The sequence below is a fragment of the Polyergus mexicanus genome, unplaced genomic scaffold (genome assembly GCF_030449975.1).
Source record: "Polyergus mexicanus isolate NDT 795.1 unplaced genomic scaffold, iyPolMexi1.0 SCAF_21, whole genome shotgun sequence".
Classification (NCBI taxonomy): domain Eukaryota; kingdom Metazoa; phylum Arthropoda; class Insecta; order Hymenoptera; family Formicidae; genus Polyergus; species Polyergus mexicanus.
In genome coordinates, this window is record NW_027223341.1 from 3,143,545 (window position 1) to 3,150,247 (window position 6,703).

Here is a 6,703-nt window from a genome sequence, read left to right on the forward strand (position 1 = left end):
CGTATTTTACGTCAAATTAAAATTAAAAATATTTTGAATAAAAAAATTTATTTTTTTATAATTATATTTGCATATTTTTGTTTTAGTTACTTAGTTTAGTTACTTAGCTTAAGTTATTGTAAACATCGCAATAGTACTTTAAGTAATTCTGATATTTGATTTAAGTAATTGTTTTATATACTGTTGTATGTCATGCAATATTTTTTTATTAAAATGTTCTATTAGAATGTCATATTTAAATTTAAATTAAGATTGCTATTAAAACATTTTTCTTTGCAACTTCATTCTTGATGTATAATTTCTTTCATTAATCCTTAACATAAATAAAATACTAATAACACACTTTTATTTATTAAATTAAAAACAAATTTTTATTTAGATGTAAATATATATTAATTATTTACTGTTTATTCATACATTAATACCAAACCAATAATATATAGAATACTTTAATGCAATATAAAAATATTTCTATGTTATAGACTAAAAAAATATAAACAGTAGTGGATTGTATATATTTAATTGGATGTATATATTTAACACAATATAAAATAAGAAATGATAAAAAAACATTACATATTATAACAAGCTAACATATTAAAAAATATTGCAAAGTAATATGATCATTATCTTTCCAATAATAATTTAATTATAACATGCATAATAAAATATGCTATCTTAAGTCTTATTCGACGTATTTTATGATTCCGAAGTATGTAAAATGTACAAAATAAAATTATGTCATGTACATATTTAAAATTTTAAAAATTAAAAATTAAAATAATTAAATAATAATATTGATATGACAAAAAAGTTTTTAGTTTTGATAATAAATAAATATAATTTGTTTGCAGAAAATTAACTAATATCACGCTAGCTCTTAGATGTAAACAATTATTTCAATTTAATATGCGGAATATAGTTAATTTAAAGAAGATTTCAAGTTTAAATACGTGTATTTCATGGAGAATAAGAATTTCCTATTAATATGAGAACTAGAAAATATTCGTTTATTATATATATATAAGATCTTTCATATATTAACCGTATACTTTGAGCAAATATACAAATAAATATAATAAATAGATACTTTGGAGACAGGTCCTAAATTATGCAAATCCTATACAATCCTATATAAAATAGAAATTTATATACAGGGGTGTCCGAGAAAAGTACCTCTATCATTTTGCGATTTTCGCAATAATTAATGAGAAATTAATTAAAGAAAATCAGCCAATCTTCGTGCCAATATAAGAAAAGACAATCTAGGCTTACGTCGTTAATAAGCATGCGGCAAAATAAAAACAGTCTAATGTTACATAGTTGCTTGGCGCACGACAGAGCGGAGAGGAGCGCTTTACAAAAACAATAGCTATGTACGAGTAACGCATGCAGAACCTCGAGTCAGCTGTCTCTTCTCGACGCGCGCTTGTAGTCACGCAAATTGGCTGATTATTTATAATTTATGTCTCATTAATTATTGCGAATATCACACACACACACAAGATAATAAAGAATTTTTCTACTTAGTTTAACACGCTTTACATGTACGTGAAAGGTGATTCACGAATTATCGAATAGCCTGTATATATATATCCTCAAAATATGCAATTAATATAAAGAAAACTTCAAACTTCATCCGTACTTTGTGAACACAATATAAATTTCCATCATATATAAGAATCGCATAATATGGGAACGGTTTCCAAAGTAATCGTTTATTATACAGAGTGTCGCACAACTTTCGTACAATAATTTACTAACGCATTCTAAAAAGTGAAGTAAAAAATTTTAATACAAAAATGTTGAGGCAATAGTTTTTGAATTATAAGCGATAAAATTTGTCAATGATATCGCATAAAACTAGTGCGACCCATAACTAAACATACGCGTACCGATCTGTCAACTGTTATTGATTTTTTCAAACAACAAAATAAAATCAGCTGTGCCGCAAAAATTAATATCACACTGACTTGAAAAAAAACATGTATGCATAGTTACAAGCCCGACCGCGCGAGTTCTTTGCGGTATCATTGGCAAACTTTGATCAATTATAACTCAAAAATTATTGCAGCCTCAACATTTTTGTATTAGAATTTTTTACTCTATTTTTACGTCTAGAATACACTAATAAATTATTTTATGGATTTTATGAGATATTCTACATATATAAGATCTTTCATATATTTACCGCATACTTTAAGGACAAATGTATGTACAATAATAAACGGATACTTTGGAGACAGGTCCCAAATTATGCAACTCCTATATAAAATAGAAATTTATATACGTATTTTCTCAAACTAAGAAATTAATATAAAGAAGACTTTAAATTTAAATATATATTTTGTGAATAGAATAAAAATTTCTATCACATAGGAGAATCGCATATTTTGGGAACTGTCTCCGAAGTATCTGTTCATTATATATATATATTAATTCTGAAAGTATACTGTTAATATAAGAAAGACCTCAAATTTAAACGCATGTTTTGAGGACAGGATAAAATTTTCCGTCATATATGTAAATCGCATAATTTTGGGACTGTCTCCGAAGTATTGCTTATTATATATATATTTCAGTCCTCAAAGTATGCATTGTATATAAGAAACCTATATAATTTTAAAATTATTGACTTATAAATAATTTTATAAATTGGGATATGTTATTGAGGTTGTATTACACACATTTATAACTAAAATCGAAGTGGTCTCAAAGTATACGCTTGACATATATATATATATATATATATATATATATATATATATATATATATATATATATGCGTATGTCAAAGGGCTATTTTGACGACATTTAAAAAATGAATATTTTATTGCATACATAAGAGTACATTTACTTTCTAACGCATACATTACTTTTATTTTTAACATAAAATGTACTAGTACATATGTATAAGAAATAAATTACCAATTGGCTAGTACAACGACAGTACAAAACTATTTACAATAATATATCATATGATTAATATGACGACACTATTATATTTTATGAAACGATTATTTTAACGACATTCTATATATCAACTATTTTAAAATACACAAGTAAATTTCAAACACAATAAACGAGTAAAAAAGAATTAATGAAAAAAATATAAAGAATTAACAACACAAAATTACTTTTGATGAAAACTACTTTTAAGTCGATTTTAATTTTAATTATTACAAAACTATATTATAAAAAACGACATCCGACGATTGGAAAGAGATAAACTCTGAACTAGTAAAGCCATTTCAGTTATAAAGGATAAACTTCATTATTGCTTCAACAAATATTGAATAATATAAGTTCATAGATAAATGTTGATCATTCCATTATAGATTACAAAATTATATGTACAGAGACTTTAATATTGAACTCTAGTTTAAAAGATTTTTCGTGCTTTGTAATGGATTACTTATTTTGTGCAATAATATACATATATGAAAGAGAGATACACATATGTAGTACATATAATAATATATAAAAACAACATGCTCTTTATAAAAGTGTGATATGTTAAAGCACTGTTTTCCATGATTTATTCAATAAATGAAAATCAATATACAAATATCATTTCAATATTCTAATACATCAACAATACAAAGTTATTATAATTTCAACTATTAGTGACAATTAATGAATTAGCATTGCACTACATATAACAAGATTCTATTAGCGGAGACTATAATATTAAAGTCCCGTTTGAAAAATTCTCGTGCTTCGTAATGGATTTCTTCTTGGTATTTGACATACGCTAGATCTGTGCGTGTTTTGCCAATTAATATTCATTTATTACTGTTGCCTGTTGAAATCAAAATAAACATATATAGTATTAATAGACAGCAAGACATTAAGATTTTCTTCTTTGTAAAGGAATCATACTTATATATGCAATTATCATCATCATGATTTTGTTTTTCCTTAAATTCAATTTAGTCTCTTCTTTTAAATTCAATAAGTAAAAACATACAAAACTTAAACATACTTTTTCATAATGTAGTTACAAAATTATCTCAATAGTATTCACTCCATAGACAAATTTATTATTTCCAATGTACAAATTTCACTATAAATAAAAAAGATCAAATATATAAGCAATATACAAATGTCATTTCAATCTTCTAATACTATCACCAATACAAAATTCTTATTATTTCAATTATCAATATAAATGAGTGTTGATCACTCCACTACAGGTCACACAGATTCTATTAGCGGAGATCATAATATTGAAAATCTCGCTTAAAAGATTTTCATGCTTTGTAATGGATTTCTTTTTAACATTCGGTGCACGCTGGATCTGTGTGTGGTTTGCAAATTAATATCCATTATAGTTACCTGCTAAAATCAAAATAAATGATAAGATATGATATTAATACATACGAATTTAAACATTTTCCTTTGTATAATAATTTTACCTATATAATTGTTATTACCAAAATTCAATCCTTTTTTCAATTTAATAGAAAACACACAATATTTACATTATTATTTCATAATGTAGTTGCACAATCCAAGTATCGCTGATGAACTTCATTCTTGCTTCAACAGATATTGCAAGTTGATGAATAAGCGTTGATCATTCCATTACAGATCACAAGATTCTATTAGCGGAGACTATAATATTGAACTCTCGCTTAAAAGATTCTCGTGCTTTGTAATAGATTCCTTTTTAACATTCGGTGCACGCTGGATCTGTGTGTGGTTTCCAAATTAATATCTGTTATTGTTACCTGCTAAAATAAAAATAAATGATAAGATATGATATTAATACATACGAATTTAAAACATTTTTCTTTGTATAATAATCTTACCTGTATAATTGTTATTACCACAATTCAATCCTTTTTTAATTTAATAGAAAACACACAATATTTACATTATTATTTCATAATGTAGTTGCACAATCCAAGTATCGCTGATGAACTTTAATCTTGCTTCAACAGATATTGCAAGTTGATGAATAAGCGTTGATCATTCCATTACAGATCACAAGATTCTATTAGCGGAGACTATAATATTGAACTCTCGCTTAAAAGATTCTCGTGCTTTGTAATAGATTGCTTCTTGATATTCAATGCAAGCTGGATCTATGTGTGGTTTGCAAATTATTTTATACATTATTGTCGTCTGCTAAAATCAAAATAAACATGATGTAATATTAATAGATATGACTTTAAATCATTTTCCTTTGTACAACAATCTTACTCATATAACTGTCATCGTCACAATTCAGTCTTTTTTTCAATTTAATAATGAAAACACAATACTTAAAAATATTATGTGAATTATGAAAATATAATAAAATTACTCACTTTTAATTATAATGTGCCTTGTTGCAAAATTTTTAGAATTTGTTGTACATTCCTATAATACCCAACACTTTCACGAACAAAATGTTTATTCAATGACACTTCAGTAAGATTAGAAAATGTAAAAAGCTTACAGATATATATTTTGAAAAACTATCAAAATGATAACTAGATATAAATATAATAATAGAGAGAAACACGCAAGGTTAAGATAACTGTCATGTATCTTGTTGCAACATTTAAGAATTTGTTGTACATTTTCGTGGCACCCAAACACTTTCATGCAAAAAATGCTTATTCAATGACACTTCAGTAAGATCAGAAAATCTAAAAAATTTACAAATATATATTTTGAAAATATAAATGCGATCATACTAAATATAAATACAGAAAAAAATACGCGAGGTTAAGATAACTGTCATGTATGCAGTAGGTAATATAGGCTACGCTACGATTGGAAAAAAAAACTACGGATGTTCCGAAACACTGCATTAACCAATTATGATAAGGAAATTTTATAATCTTTTAACTTCATAGACCAACCACCAAAATATTATGCATCTATATCGACTAATCTCTTATCAACCGCAGTCATAGAAAAAACATTGTTAGAAAATTTTTATTATTTATTTATATATAGATTATTTTTTGCATAAATTAATACGTTATTCAGAAAGAGTACCGGCAATAATAAATAACTTCGGTCTAAAACACGGCAATCGCTAAAGAAACCGATGTCGTCCAATGACTGCATTTTTTCCGTACTTTGTATTGTTGAAATTATGGCATTAAAGTGTTAAAAGTTGTATATTTATGATTCTTAAAACATGATAGCCCGACGAAATTTTTTACATTATCGCCAATATCTCTCGTGCAATATAAATTTTTCTCCTTGATTTCGACTACCGCCAAAGATATCGGTGTTAATAGAGAAAGACATTATTCTACATGATCTCCGCTAAAAGGATTGACGCATTAAATTTTAAAATTAATAAAGCTGCTACGATTATTAAAGCGATTCAACGGGCCAAAATCGCGTTGCTTTTGCCTGGGTCCTTCGCGTCTAATGAATCTATCTCTTAAATCACAGCAATTTTTAAAGAAATTGACGCGTTGTTCAAGAACTACATTATTTTACTGTGTGCTATTGAAATTACGCCATTAATATTTTACGAATTGTATCTTTTTCTAAGTTGTGTTCATTATAAAGGCGGAACAGCCTTATATAACATCGAGATTTCGGCCCGCTATATCGCTTTAATAATCGTCAGCTTATTAATTTTAAAAATCTAATGCGTCAATCCTTGTAGCGGAGATCATGTAGAAGAATGTCTTTCTCTATTAACACCGATATCTGCGTAGTCGAGTACTCTGCGTTGATACCACTGCTT